Source organism: Pongo abelii, chromosome 4, assembly GCF_028885655.2.
Source record: "Pongo abelii isolate AG06213 chromosome 4, NHGRI_mPonAbe1-v2.0_pri, whole genome shotgun sequence".
NCBI classification, from domain to species: domain Eukaryota; kingdom Metazoa; phylum Chordata; class Mammalia; order Primates; family Hominidae; genus Pongo; species Pongo abelii.
Window position 1 is genome coordinate 4542382 of NC_071989.2, and position 16197 is coordinate 4558578.

Consider the following 16197-nt stretch of genomic DNA (forward strand, 5'->3'; position numbering starts at 1 on the left):
AAAATCATCCCTTCTCTTTACTGAAGACCCCCTCAGGAGAACTCTTGGAAGGAATCCTGTGACCTGCCAGAGTGAGCAGTCAGTCAGCAACCTGGGGTAAGACCTCCCCAATACAGTGTGCTGTGCCGTTCTGTGCACCACATCCAATCTTGAAAAGACCAGAACAGGCTCGGTGACAGCTGCCTGTGAGTGATAGTGATAAGGAACACAATGCCTAATGGGCACTGGAGTCTTCCCACCTCATGCAGAAAAGCCAGGAAGGACAGCGGAATCTCCTGTGATTGTCTCCAGGTACCTCCGGAGCACAACTGGCATGCAGGGCTGGACAGCAACCCTCCCCTGCCACGTGCATTCCAGGGGCACCTTTGCACACTTCAGCTTGCTACACAGATAATTTCTCATGCCATGGCTGGGAGAGAGGGAAGGCAGTTGTGCCACCAAAGCCTGCAGATCATATCACAGATAACATCCTCCCTGACTCAACGCTGTACCGAAGAGTCTGAAGCTCCCATCTGCAGAGGGCGTCCGCCTGAGCATGGAGAGCATTCAGTGAGGTTTGCACTGATACTGATGCTGGGTTCTCCTTCTGTCAACTACAAACATTGAGATTTGGGGTCAATTATGTCTTCTTTATAATGGGGATAAAAACAATATATAACTACACAAGGTCCTGTAGGTATGAATTGCTTGGAGCACGTGTGTGATGCAGATACCTACTAAGAGCGTCTATTTTCCTATAGAGATGTACTACCTGGAGAAGATTCTGTGCATGTCCTCATCTTCTTACACTCAGTAATGATGGTAACAGTGAAGAAAGATACAATCATAAGAATAACTACAATTGAGATGTGATTAACTCATGGCATTATTTATTTTCTCCGGCTCCAGAGCAGTTTTTGAGATCACCTTTCTGAAACAGCACCATTTACATGCTCCTCCAACCTCATCAGTAACATTCATGACACTGTAAGGGCGTGCATGTGTATTGTGCTTACGTACTGACACAAACCCAGCCAAGAGTTTACAGATCCACTACTCCAAAACAGTGAGATGAATTTAATCAGCTCTTGTATTTAATTTTCCTTTGCCCGCTTAAGGGACTTTAGATTTGAACTGAGAAGGAGAAAGTTGGCTGGAATTCATCTATGGAGAACTGATATCCTTCAGAAGCACAATGAGATGGAATTAAGGACCGGCTTGTGTGAGGATGTAGCTGATGAAATAAGAAACAGTGTAGCCTTTGGCCACTTCCCAGACTACTATGGGAATTTCCCAATTGCTTTGTCTGGGATTAGTTTTGACATCTCCAAATTTCCAAGCAAATCTCTCACAGGAGAAAAGAATAAATGCTGTTTATGGTTGAGGGGAAATTTAGCTCCTCTTTGAAGGTAATTATCCTTTTCAAAAGATAAGGATCTTCCCTCTCCTTTAAAATCACTGTAAACCCCTTGCAGGGTCTCCAGAAGTGTGTGGTTTACTGCACGGCAGACACCCACTGATGACTCATTTATTTCTCAATTAAGTCTTAAACATGAAGGGCAGATTCTTTCACTCCTAGAATCTGGGAGCCGGGGAGAGAAGCACTTCATTAGCTGAATGAAGAGATAATCTGTAGATAGAATTTGAGAGATTAGGAAAAGAAGCTGACTTCTGGGTAATAATGCATTAATTTAATATGACCAGAACATGTTTAATACCCAAGGAGATATTTTCAGTAATATTTTAAAAACTAAATTCTTCATTTGATTTATTCATCCGGTAATTCACCCTTGATGAAAGATTACAGTAGAACAGTATTGAGTTCTTGATTTCATATAAAACTGGGTGAATGTGCAAAAGGTGTGTAGAAGGCAGGATTCATTACTAAAGCTTTGATCTTGTGTGGTATAATTCTGGTGCCAACAATACAGACTCAGACTGAAGGTAGAGTATGGATGTTGATATGGCACAGTGGTGGCTTGGGAAGATGCACCATGGCAAGGAACAGACTTCCACTTAGTATTCTTGCAGCACTCTAGGCACTAGAGATGTGTGGGAAATGGGCAGTGTGAGCATGTGCTGCCACTGATGGTGAGGGAGGGGTTCCTGAGGGTGAGGGGCTCTGAGTGAAGGCCGCACAGACTCTTCTATTGCACACAAAGAATTTCTCATCTCTTAAAGGGAATGGACAGAAAATGCTAAAGACTAAGCCTGTGACACAGTAGCTGACTTTCAAAAAAATGTAGACACTCAACCAAAGCAGGTCTGTTCTGCCAAGATCTGGACCTTGGTTGGGAAAGTCTGGGATGCTGCCTGTGGGCTAAATGCATCTTGGAGAATGCTCCCTATATTAATCCATTCTCACACTATTTTAAAGAAATACCTCAAACTGGGTAATTTATAAAGAGGTTTAATTGACTTACCATTCCCCAGGCTGTACAGGAAGCCTGGTTGGGTAGGCCTCAGGAAACTTTCAATCATGGTGGAAAGTGAGGCAAGAGGAATTTTCCATGATTGGAGCAGGAGGAATAGAGAAAGGAGGGAGGTGCTACCCACTTTTAAACAACCAACCAGATCTTGGGAGAACTCACTCACTCTCATGAGAACAGCACCAAAGTGGAAGGCGATTAGATCATTCTCTCAAGAATTCACCCCCATTATCCAATCACCTCCCATTGGGTCCCCCTTCAACCCTGGGGATTACTATTTGACCAGAGATTTGGGCGGGGACACAGACCCAACTATCACTCCCACAGCTTTTGACTCCTCAGATGCCCTGAACTGCCAAGGGGCAGAATCATCCCATGATTTCTGAGTATATGGCAGTGAGTCTACCTTACTCGGAGACAGTGCAGAGGCCCCTCCCCCACAAGGTAACTGGGGCCCTCTGCAAGGCCTGAATATTTATATTCTCCCAAAGTCCATAGGTTGAAATCCTAACCTTCAAAGTGATGGTATTAGAAGATGGGGTCTTTGAGTTGTGAGGGTGGAGGCCTCATGAATGAGATTAGTCAGCATAAAAGAGGTCCCAGGGAGCTCTCTCACCCTTTCCACCATGTGAGGTCACAGTGAGAAGGTGCTGTCTATGAACCAGGAAGTGGGTCCTCACCAGACGCCAAGTCAGCTGAGACCTTGATCTTAGACTTCCAGCCTCTAGAACTGTGAGCAATAAACATCTGTTGCTTATAAGCCACACAGTTTATGGTATTTTTGTAACAGCAGCTCAAATGGACTAAGACATTCATTCCCTCAGAACTTGCCACTACTTGGCAGCCCCTTCAGTAGGCCCATGATGAGGGTTTAGTTGCAGCATAAGTCACTGGGAAATGTTTTGGGGAGATGTCATGGGTCAACTTGTGGCTCCCTAAAAGATATGTGGAAGTCTAAACCTCAGTGCCTGTGAATGTGACCTTATTTGGTAATAGGTTCTTTGCAAATGCAATCAAGTTAGGATGAAGCCATTAGGCTGAGTCCCGAACCAATACAATTGGTCTTGTCATAAGAAGAAGAAAACATCATGTGAAGACAGATGCACCAGGAGAAGACCAGGTGACAACAGAGACAGGCTGCAGTGATACCCCTGCAAGCCAGTGAACACCAAGGAATTCACCCAGACTCCCTCAGGGAGTGTGACCCTGCTGGCTTCCGTATTTCAGACTTCTGCCCTCCAGAACTATGAGAGACTAAATTTCTCTTGTTTTAAGCCACCCAGTTTGAGGAAGTTTGTTATAGCACACACAGGATATTTCTACAGGAGGAAAGGGACTGAATTCCAAAGGATCTTCAAGATTTAGCCAGCCTGCACCAGCAGAAACCAGGAGGATATACCTAGCATTGTATTTTGAAGGTGTTTGATTAAGGGAACTAGAACATAATGGCTTGGGAGTGCTTTTCCTCTTCGTAGGATTTACCACCTTTTCAAGGATGCCAGGGAATTGTGCAAACTTGCTACTAGAATTGCTCAGACAAGCCTGGCCAAAGTGATTGCCCAGTCTTCAAACAGCTGCTATGCCAGCATTGCTGTGGTGGGCCATGGAGGGAGGGATTAAAAGGCTTAGAAAGTATGCTTGCTGGAATGGATATAGCCTGGTAACCCACCACATTTTCAGGAAGGCTGAAGGACTCACACTTTCCCCAAGCATAAAAGGACACAAGCATCTGTAAAGCTTTCAGGGGTGGCCATCACCTGCAGGCCTGGGCTGAGAAGAGAAGAGGACAATAGGGCTCCTCTCACTGTTAGCAATGGAGGTGACTGGACCCTGAGACAATGAGGCAATGTGTTGGTGCCAAGGAATGGCACTTTTCTTAATGACTAGCCAGGTTTAAGCAGCATCCTAGGGGTCCTGACTCACACAGGGTAATTGAGATGGTTACGATGACACAGCAGGTCTACATGGGCTTCAGGCCAAGGCACTGACAGCTTGGAGCAGCAGAAGGTGTCAATGTGGATGACCAGGAGACCCAGGACACTCTCTCCAAAGACGGCTTGCTCCCTTGCCCAGTGTCCACACCTGAGCCCATTTCAGACCCAGAACCCACTGACTGAAGAGATGTTGAGTTCCTAGGAGTAAAGATCAATCTTACCACACCATGACAACATGGGATGATTCTTTCCTCTGTCTTTCCTGAAGAGACCTATGGACATTTACCCAGGAATCTGTGCCTGCAGGAAAGGGATATATATTGACAATGATTGGACGAGGTATCTGGAATTACATTGATACTCAAAGATAAAAGGTCATCACACTTTCCCTACATAGAGGAGTACATGTTGACACAATGGCTGGGCTTCCAGCTAAACCCCACCCTTAAGTCTGGAACTGTGACCCTAAGAGAAAACAGCTGACCCCATTTTTCCACCCAAATGTTGCCTTTTGGCCTTCTACGTCCCAGTCCTATGCCCATAAAAAGACCTCAGCTGGCAGAGCAATGCAAGCAGCTTAGCAGCAGAGATACAAGTGGCTGAGCAGTGAGCAGAGAAGCAGCAATTGAGCATCAGAGACTATGGATAGACACCGCTAACTTCAGAGAGTGTGGCTTCAGTGAAAGATTACCTTCCCACACCATTCTCTTTCCAACTCCCATCCCCCTGAGCGCCATCACCCAATAAAATCCGCCTCATACATTACCTTTCAATCTGTGTGACCTGATTCTTCCTGAATGCTGGACAAGAACCCAGGTGCAAGAGGGCGGGGGCTTGGACACTGCTGCAGGGCCCATACAGAGCCTTCTCCCGTCAGAGAGGGTGACTGGCTGGTTCCAGTGTCCGTTCCCTTCAGTTCCCGCACTCGCTTGCTCGCACGCTACCTCTCACGAGGAGTGGCCAGCAGCGGGCCGAGTGAAATGAGCCACTCCAGTTCCCACCCACAAAGTGGGTCAAGGGAACTACCCATCTCGTCGTGAAGTCAGCCAATAAACAGAGCCACATCCAAGGCCTAACTTACAGGCAAGCTATTGGGTCAATGGACCCATTTGGTACTTGTTTCCCCAGTGATCAAATCTATAATTGGAATGAGCAACCCTGGCAATTGGTTCAACCCTCCAAACAGGCCCTTGGTTTGTGTAATAAAAGCTATTGTAATAAGGAAGGCAAGTGGAAGTCACCCCTCATCAACGTTGATCAAAGTAAGGAATCAAAAGCAACATTGCAACCCAGAATGCATGATGAAAATTGGTGCCAACACAAAGGACTGAAAAGAGATGGGTTGGTGGCTCCCCTCATATATCCATTAATTGACCAGTTTGGCTCTGTAGAAAATGGATCTGGAGAATGTCATAGACAACCACAAGCTCATCCGTGTGGTCAACCTGATTTCAGCCACTCTATCAGATGGAGCATGTTTCTTAGAGCAGGAACACATGGTCTCGGGTACATTGTATGTAATCATTGATTTGGAAAACACTTTTTTTCTTCCATCTCAGTCAGAAAAATAGAATGAGAAATGATTTGATTCCACATGGAATTGACAACAATAGGCATTTACATTTTTGCCCCAAGACTGTAATCGCTATAGCATCTAGCATAATAGTCCAAAGAATCTTATTTGTCTTGACACTGACCTATTACATTAATGTGATTATATTGGTCAGGCCAGGTGAGTAAGAGGTGGCTAGTGTGCCTAAAGCCTTGGTAGAAGACATGCTCTCCTGAGGCTGGTAGTAAACGTTGCAGAAATTCAGAGACTTGCCACATCCATAGACATGTGGATACTGATCATCAGGAGCATGCTAAGAAAAATCACCCTCCCATGAAAAACAAACACAATGCCTGGAAGGCCTGTTCGGGTCTATAGGGGGGATATTCCACACCTCAGGAACCTTCTTTAGTCCATAACCTGAGTGACTCAAAAAGCCCTCCCATTTCGGTCACAGGATCGGACAGCCTCGATGTTGATGGCTTTATCAGGGAAGGGAAAATGCACTTTATGAAGGATGGGCTGTGCAGCATGCCTGAGTAAACTCAAAGCACGGGAGGACCCTGGGGGGCTGAAGCAAGACCATGGCACTCACAGCAGAACATGGTCTGCCTCTTTCAAAGTAACTGGCACGCTCCTGGACTCTCACAGGGACCGAATCCTGGGCCTGTGACATTGGGTGACCATGCATCCAGGCTTGCCCATCATGAGCTGGATCCTGTCAGGCCCACTGAGGGCCCAGCTCAGACAGGACCAGTAAAGCTCTATCCTAAGATGGAAGTGGTAAATCTGGGCTGGAACATGAGCAGGACTGAGGGCCTGAGCAGATCTTCTTGACCACGCTGGCATCAGGGCTGTTGCAGCAGGGCCCCTCCCTTGGTTCCCATCCATGACTCCATGGGAGATCTTCCAGCCAGTTGAAGAAAGAGGGAGAAACCTAACCTATGGATGTATTTGTGAGTCCAGGGCAAAAACAGACAGCAGTCGCCCTCCATGCTCATTTGGGAGTGGCTTTGAATAAGAGTACCAAGGGAAGTTTATCTCAATAAGAAGTGTGTCCACAGCAAACCCAGTCACCTCTTTGTGGAAAGAGAAGTTGTTCCAAAGAATACATATGGAGCCATAGGAAGTGGCCAGTGGCCTACCCAACTAGCCAGAACCTGGAAAGAAAAAGTTGGAAGATCAGGGAAGACCTATGGCAGAGGCATGAGCATGGCTACATGGGAGGAATCTCATAGAGTTTGAAGGGTATAGAGGTTGAAGATCTTTATAGCATACATTAATTTCCATGCAAAAACATTCCCTGTGGAAGAGATACTAAAACAGTAGAAAGAATGGCCTGCTCAGCAGCAACAGTTCCCCTCTGGCGACACCAATCCTTGTGCTGACATGACAAACACAAGAGAAACTGGCTGTGGTGGCACAGATGGAGACGATGTTTTTGCCCAGCAGCCTGGACCACACTGGCTGAGGCTGAGGAGGCTGAGCTGGCCACTACTGCCGGTGATGTCAACCTGCCAGCCCTGGGGACCAACATGGAATTCCTGGTAAGGCAGCATTCCTGGAGGAAACAACATCCCACAAGTTGTCTCCATTGGGCCCCTTCTCGTCTAATGAGCCAGCAGTGCATTCTCACAGAAATAGACACTCTTCTGAATTTGCTCCCACAAACTCAAGCCAGCACCCCTGTCCTGAACTTAAAGAGGGTTTAACCCACTGGCTTGGGATTCCACCTAATAAGGCACCAAATCGGGGTCATTCCTCAGCATAAGAGTAGCAGGGGTGGCCCACAATTGCAGGATTCATGATTATGTCATGCTGTGCTGGTCTTCAAAGAACACTCATCAGCCTAGTAGCAATACCCTGGGAGGATGGGGTGTCATGCTCCAGAGCACAGTGTCTACATTGAACCAAATTTCCTTACAGGCCATGGCTGCACTGATGGAAGACTGCATGGGTCTGGCATTGAGGGGTGCCCATCCTCTCTAAGCATCCATCACCATGACTCTTCCGGACAACTATGGGCTTTACAAAGTTAAAGGTTCTTGTCCTCACAAAGGGTGCACTTTTGCCAAGGGACAAAGCAAGAGTCCCAGTGAATTATAAGCTTCATGGACGCTTTGAGCTTCTTCACTGACGGGCCAGGAGGGAACAAGAGGTGTCAACCTCCTGATACAGACGGCTTTCAGCAGAGGGAGGAGCAGCAGCCACTGCACAATGGGGAAGGGCTGCTCTGAAATGTACAGAGAGAAACAAGTCTGGGTGGTGCAAGGGCTGGGCTGTGGTAGACCCAGAGATTTGCTGATTCCCCAGACGTCTTTGCAGAGGTGACTTGCTCCCCAGTCATGCTGTGGGCTCCCTGAGCAAGGCCTTCAGTGAGAGCCCAGGCTCTTCCCCAGGCAGCTGTGCCCAAGCAATGCAGGGTTTGGTCCCATGTCAGCCTTTGTAATGAGAAATGCATCCCCAAAGCTTTCCTCTGAGCCAGCTGAAGTTTTCTGGGGTCTGCATCACTGACTGACTTCTCCCTTTACCCACCCCTGCTCTCTCATCTCCTTCACCCCTGGTGTTGATTCCTCATAAATACCTTCTACCCTGAAGTCATCTCCTCCCCTGTTTCCAGATGAGCAACTTGTCTCCACGAGGTCCTGTCTGGCTTCTCTCAGACAGCAGGACCCATGTGGAAATCACCTCCCCAGAAAGCCTTCCCTGCACTTCCACCTCCACCACCAGGCTGGGTGGCCCAGTGCCCCTTCCGGTGCATTCCTTCTACATGCTCTTCTTCCTCCACCCACTTTCCACATTCAGTTGTGCCTTCTCTATTCTCACCCATCCACTGCCTGTAAGTTGCTTCGGACAGACAGCAGGTCTCAGTGCTCCAACCCTAGGCATGGAGTCGAAGTGAAGAGTGCATACATGTGGGCGAGTAAATGAATCCCATAGGTGCGTCACATGCAAACAGTCTCCAAAATACGAAGCAATGTGCATACTAATAAAAGAAGCCAGAAGGTGTTTTCTACGTAATTCACAAAGCAACCTGCAGTCGTGCCCTACCTCTGCATTTTACCTGTGATGGCAGCCAACTTCTGAGTGCCAGCCATGTGTGCCTGAGTTCTTGGTGCTTTACCTCCACAGTAGAAGAAACCTAGGAGGCAGATACTATTGGAGATCCACATTTTATGGGTGAGTAAAGGAAGGCACAGCGGGGGAAACTCCCCAGAATTCACTGTAGCAGAGACCTGGGGCCTGCCCCCAGGCTGTCTGGCTGCTAGGTGTGCTCACTGCCTGGGCTGGGCTACTGCACACAGTTAGAGGGCTGCAGCTTTTCACAAGTGTCTTAGATGCAGTGGAAGTATTTTCTGACTCCGTCTCATGGGAGCTCGCACTTGCAGTTCACATCCTGACACTCAATGTACTCTTTAGGGAGAATTTAGACACACTATTTGAATTTTAGCTTCTGGAAATTACTGACAGTAATTCTCACAGGGCTTGGTGAGGTTTAAAGACGTTGTGTCTATTATACCTTTCATAGTCTACTGTTCAAGTCACATGATTGTAAATTAAGACATAGTCCACCGTTTAAAATGTAGTGTTTAACATATAGTACAAAATTTCTATATGCACAACTCTGTACCAAGACTGTATTGTCCTCTACACGAAGCAATGCGAGTGGAAATTGAAGCTTTCAAGCTCATTATTTATCTTCTGGCTTTTTAAATTAAAATGCTTCATTGAACTACAATGTCTTTTCCTTTTATTCTATTCTGTCAAAGTTATTTGCGTGTGAAAATTTATTTTTGGCTTCTCTGTCTCATATGGTCCTCACCCTACCTTTCTAAGGAATCTCAGCTAGGGTGGAAATTCCAAAGTGATCAGGAAAGGCCAGACACCTGGGGGAGGCTGAGCCAGGAGGGCAGATCCCCTGACACGCCGGCTGGAGTCTATTTCTGCTGAAACCCAACTGAAAGACACCACTGTTTTCAGTGGACGTGAGGAGGTCCGGCGGGGCAAGAGAGGAAGCCTGGCTTCCTGATGAGTGAGGAGTAAAGCATGTTCTTTCCTGAGCACACATCATCACCCAGGCTAAAGCCGAAGAGGCGTAGGGTCAGTGCAGGCTTCAGAGGATAAACACGGAGCATTTTGCTGCATATCCAGGACTGAACATCCACTTCTGGGCCTGTTTCCTAAGATGTCAAAATATCTATAATTGCCGAGTCAAAACACGTCCAACAGGAGAAGCCGTCGAGCTGGAGAATCCTTTCCGTCACTATTTCCTGGAACACAAAGCCCTGTCCTATGGCCGTTTGCCCAGGGTGCCTCTTAAATGCCACCAGCGCCTTTTCCCATTTTGGTATTCTCCATAAAAAAATTAACTAGAAGGAAAAGAGATTGAATGACATGATTGTGGATAGTTTGATTAAAAACTGTTGCCACAAATAGAATTTACGAAGGAGAGAGGCCAATTTCTATCTATACCCCCAAACCAGAGTCTGTGTTTACCTTCCAATGAGGGAGCTCGGGTTAAAGTCAACAGACAGAAGAATATTCTCTAAGTGTTTGCTCCATGCCTTGGGGGAAGAGGCCCCTGACCATCCCTTCCTAAAATGAGATAAGGACCTAACTTAAAGTAGGTCTTGTTTATCAGCCCCTTGCTCTGACAAGTCGATTTCAAATTTCAAGTTTAGACAGCACATTTCCTAAAGGAATTTGATCCCTTCTGATTTTATTGCAAACCAGGGAGATGTGGTCACAAAAGGCCTCTTTCACAGACAGGAAGAGTTTTCACCTGGAAAAATAAACTGACAAAGACAACATTTACATATTGCTGATGATATAGTGCCCTTGGAGGAAACCCTACACAGCCTTTTAGCTAATGGTGCATTTTAAAAGATGGAAATGGCAGGACATATCATAATACATAATCTGTCTGTTTCCTGTCCCGATTTTAGTGAGTTTCCCACCCAGTGGCGTCCATGGGACTACCTCGAACCAACATCTATTTGAGAGAACAAGGCTCATCACTCCAATGGCAGATCTTTAAACACTCAGCTCTGTTCACTGCTTCAAAAAGCTGTACAATGATTTTTGTTACTGTCAAACTTGAGAAAAAATAAAACAAGGAGAAAACAGACATGGTATAAGCTTTTTATTTTTAGAGAATTCACCCTGAACTGCTCATCAGAAAAACAAAGTATATGCTTGATAATTCTATAGGAGATTAACTCTCATGACAACTCTTGTCTTACACATTTTTTTGCAAACCTGCTCGGTTTTATATGCAGTCAGCTACACAAACCAACCAGATTGGGGCAGATCTGGCTTGTGTTTGGGAGCTGGGGTTGGAATCGAAATGTAGTACGTGTGAGAAGAGGTGCTTATTATTAAAGATAAATGGAAGAGAAGAGTTTCTGTTCACCAGCTTCTCAACCATTCCTCTAAATTCTAACCCCTTTGGCATGTTCTAGATTGATAGAGAGCACTGCTGTGCTGCAACCATGCCACGATACCTCTGGAGCCAACCTGAACGTTCTGGAAAGGTTCTGTCAGATTTCATAATTTCACCAAGATTTTATAATTTCAAGATTTCACCAAAGGACGGGTGACTTGAGCTGTCGCAGAAGGCAGAGACACATCCTGGAGCTCTTCAGAGCTCCCCACTGCCCCACGGGAGGGTGCAGCAGGACGTCCATGGTGAAGCCACTAACGACATTGCTATTCATCACTTTTTACATTAAGAGCAATAATTTCCAGGCCTCATTAATACAAACTATCATGTGCCCTTTAGAAAAGTGTGCCTAGACTTAATGGATTCCTGTTGTAAAATGCTTGGATTTGTTGAGATGATTTGAAGGGGAAAAGTGGGGAAACTTCTCTGCAGCTCTAGTGGCCCAACGTTGACCCCAGGGAGCCTCGTGCCATTCCCTTCTCTGGCATTTTAAGTCAATGTGCTGTGTCATCCTGCAGACTGGCCCAGCATCTGACAATACAGGTCCCCATGGGAAGCCTTGGAAGCTTTCGAAGCTTACATCAAAAGCACGGGTTAAAATCTGCAGTACATCTTTCCAAAGTGGCAACAAAAGTTCCTTTTTATCCCTTGATCAGTGGAGCTCACCTGTAGGAAATGTTACACCTTTATATTAAACCGATGAATTGTCTCTTCTACATAAACTAGAGACATTCTTGACAGGCTTAAAGTCATTAACACCTCCCTGGAATGCCGGGTAGAGCCCGGAGCACTCTGCCTCCCTTGCCTCTGCATGCTCAGAAACCCACGGCTCCTGAAACCCTCAAGCACATTTTCCTCTTGATACTTATATCGCTGATTTATTGAAATGAGCAAAAGCTTGTATGTTGGCAGGATTGTCCCTGACACAGATGTGTACAGTAAAACACATTTGATGTTTTCAAATAAAGACCTTGCCTTAAATTAGCAAACTATTGGATTACTCTGACAGGTTGGCAAAATAAATCATCAGTCAACGCTTGTCACAACCTATCTGGAGGCACCTTGCTGGGGTCCGACCAAGATGTTCGGCAGGAGTGTTGGGAAGGCAGAGGTGCACCTGAAATGTGAGCACTCCACACTACACCTTAGTTGCTTTTCTTTAAAGATACTGTGGAAACCAAAACTCGCTTTATTTTAAAGAATGTGTTGAAAACAGGCATTTTATTTTAAATCTACCGTCAGCCAATAAAAAGTGGTTTGTTCTCTCTCCCTTCCTCTCTCCTGCTCACCCTCTCTTCCTTCTTTCTCCCTTTTTAAAGATATCTAAACCTTGAATACTTTCCAAAGAACAATGCCCTACCATTGTGGATATAATCATCGCCCTATTTTGCCTAACAAATACATTTGTGCATTTTACTGTCAAATAGTCAATTCCACAGGTGGGTTTTGCCAGTTTCTCCTAGACACTAGCATGTTGAAATTGATTTGAATTGTTCCTTTTAATAGGAAAGTAATTGAAGCAGTAATTAATGTATTTGGAGGCGTTAAACATTTATCACCGGCATTAAACTGTGTCTAGCTGTACCTGGCACGCTATCTTTCTTCCTCACTGTTTTCTTTTCAGTATCTCCATTCAGTTTTCCCAATTTACTTTTTGAACCAATGTAGTAGGTTAAATTATTTGCTGATAGTTACAGAAAAGAAGAATGCATCATTTTCAGGTATTTGGCGGATGTTACCTCATCATAATTTTTAGGCTCTCTCTAATTCTTTCGCTGTTCACTGGGGTGGGTTAAAGGTTTACTCTCTCTCTCTCATAGCAGTCAGAGGGGTGCACCATGGCACACATCTATTAAATAAATAAAAACATGCAACTGGAATGGACCAACAAGCAGCCAGCCACAAAGAAACACAAGCTGATGTACGTACAATCTGAGTATAGTTCAGGGGTTTAAACCCAGAGGCTGCTTGTCCAACTCAAACAGGAGATGGTTCACTTGACGTCTGCTTCTTCACATCTCAGTGTCTCCAGAAATTCAAATGGCTGGGCAGTAGCAGAGGGATGACTTCCCTCTCACTAGCCCAGGGATAAACAGGAAGCAAAGCAGAGGCTCACAGGGTGCATTTGACAAAGAGAAGGGCATGAGTCTGTAAACCTGCGACAATTGCAGGTTTAGAGGCATCTTGCTTTTCTGGAACAAAGACATCCACAGAGTCCTGAACAGTGTGGGGTGGGTGGCTTGTGCTTCCCAGGGCACGGTACAATCCCAGTGACATCCTGATTGATATCCTGATGGAGGAGCTTCCAACAGCAATCAGTATCTTACAAAGGCTCCTTTGTACAGTTTTTGTATATAAGCTGATTTTAATATGGTGACATGCGTAACTGTTGGTAGTTATTTAACTAGGCATTTTAGTAACTGCAATGAATTCATCTGCTTTTCAGATCTGGGTCCATTTTCTGGGGAAAAAAATGGTTACTTCAACAAGTTCTAATGATATAGAAGCATCTTTAAGGATTTCAGTATTATTCGGTCCCACCACAACACAGTCATACACAAAATACATGATTAAGTTAAAATAACACTTTAAACCATTGCAGAGATTCGGGAGGTTTAGTGTTTTTGTTTTCGTTCTTCCGCATTTTCTCAGCTCAGCCTCCTGAGACTGGCCTTAGTGTGTGCATCATAACAAGCTGGGCCTAAGGCCGCTGTGCATCAGCCTCTGGTGTGCTTACACACCACCCTGGGTTTTCAGTTTCACAAATCCCAATGCCTACCATGTATTGATGTCCTGTGTGTAGTCAGTGCACATGGATCAGCACTGTATTCCTCACTGCTATAAGCTCATGTGAAGGGAAATGCCACTGATCTGAGCACAGCAGTGGAGGTTATCTGGGAGAAGAGGGTGAGAAAATTAGTCTAAAGCAGGTGCTTTATACCAATAAATGCAGGAGACACAGTGAGTTCTGTCTCAAAAACCAATCTTAGGTTTGCTATTTCCTCTCCAGTTTCATCACTATGACCCCAGGGATGGTCACAGTTGCTCCCACAGAACACATTTCTGTCTGTTTATGTGTTTGTTATTTGCTTTTACTTTTTCTTCTTGTCAGCCTCTGCTTCTAGAATCCGAGTTCAACAAGAGAAGAAACTTGCACATACTTACTAATATTTACTAAGCTTTTTTGGGGTACACCAGGTTTCAGGCACTTCATAAGTATTTAACAAATGGAGGAATACTACTGAAACAGTGAACTAAAGCTTAAACCCAAACTCACGGTGAGTCTGCAGTAACATCTTTTCGTAAGAAAGACAGCAAGGTATCTCAGCCACCAGCTACTATGTTGGAAAAAAAGGAGAGAAGGAAAATAAAGAGAAAGAGGTTGGGGGAAGAAAGAAAAAAAGAAAAGGAGAAAGGGAGGGAGAGAAGGATGGAGATAGGGTTTATCTTGCCCTGTGGTGTAGCCTGGGCATTTTTGCGCACCTATTTTTAAAAACTTACCTGACATGTCACAATTAATCCCAGACATGCCGTCTCCAAGGTCATCAGTCTGATAAGGTAGGGTTCTGTCCTGCTTAACTGCACAGCAGTTGGCTTAATTGAAATTACCCAAATAATCAATCCCCATGCCAGGTGGTGCCAATGCTTTCACAGAGAGCCTAGTGCTTTCTAAATAATTAAGCAAATTTAAAATATCACTGTCAAAATCAACTATCACTATCACTATCAACACTTTTCCCCAGTTAAACTATGCTAGTCCTTTCAGCCTTGAAAAAGCAAATTGTGCAGACAATGGAGTCAGGATATGTGGAAGGGAGATAGGGGCTATCTCTCAGGTACTGCAGAGCAGCCTACCACGTTTGACTCTGGCGGGGGGAAGTGCGGAATAGGGCAGAGGGACAGGGGACCACTCTGGACTGAGTCTTGCAGGGTGTTCAACTCAAGGGCTTCCCAGGAAGGCCTCCTCAGCTGCTTCTGTCAGACACCCCAGCTTCAGTTTTGCTGCTCCAAACAGGCCAGGTGGCATCTATATCTTCACATCACAGCTCGCAACACTGGCTGAATGCCAAGAGGACCCAGAAAACTGAAAGTTTAGGCTCAGTCTCAGGATTTCTTTGTGTAAAACTTCAGAATGAAAATGTAGCTCTGAAGAGATGTTCTCCTGGGTGCAAGTTCACCCTTCCCATCACAGATGTCAGACCTCTCCGAGATCTATGGTCTGCTTCTGTGTGGACATTTGGGTCCCTTTAAAATCATATGCTGCACATCACCTACAAGGCAGTGGTATATAGGTGGTGGGGACATGGGGAGGTGATTATGTCATGGGAGTGGAGCCCTCAGGAAGAAAAGAGGCCTAAGGGAGCTTTTTCATGCCTTCAGCCACATGACAGTAGTGAGAACAACTTCCTGTGAATCTGGAAATGGGCTGTCACCAGACACTAAACCTGCTGGCATCTCAATCTTGGACTCTCCAACCTGAGGAACTATGAGTGATAAATTTCTGTTGTTTATACATTACCCATTTTAAGGTATTTTGTTATGTAACAGACCAGATGGACTAAAACACAGCCTGAGTTTCCAGCCAGGGCATTTCATTCCCGTGGAGTATGGACTATTTCATGGTTCCTGCATCTGTACACTGTTCTATTGCAAACTTTTGTTGCTGATTCTTATAGAGATCCTCACGCATCCTTTAGTGCATGGAGTCTCTCCAGTGAAGGTTAGCAATTAAACTCCTTCTCCTGGGTTTTAGTGGAAAAGACACTCATTTCCTGTGCCTGTTGCATCAATACCACTTTCTAACTGAATGTCTTGCATGCACCCACCTTCTACCAAACTGAATCTGTTTTTTTGATGAGC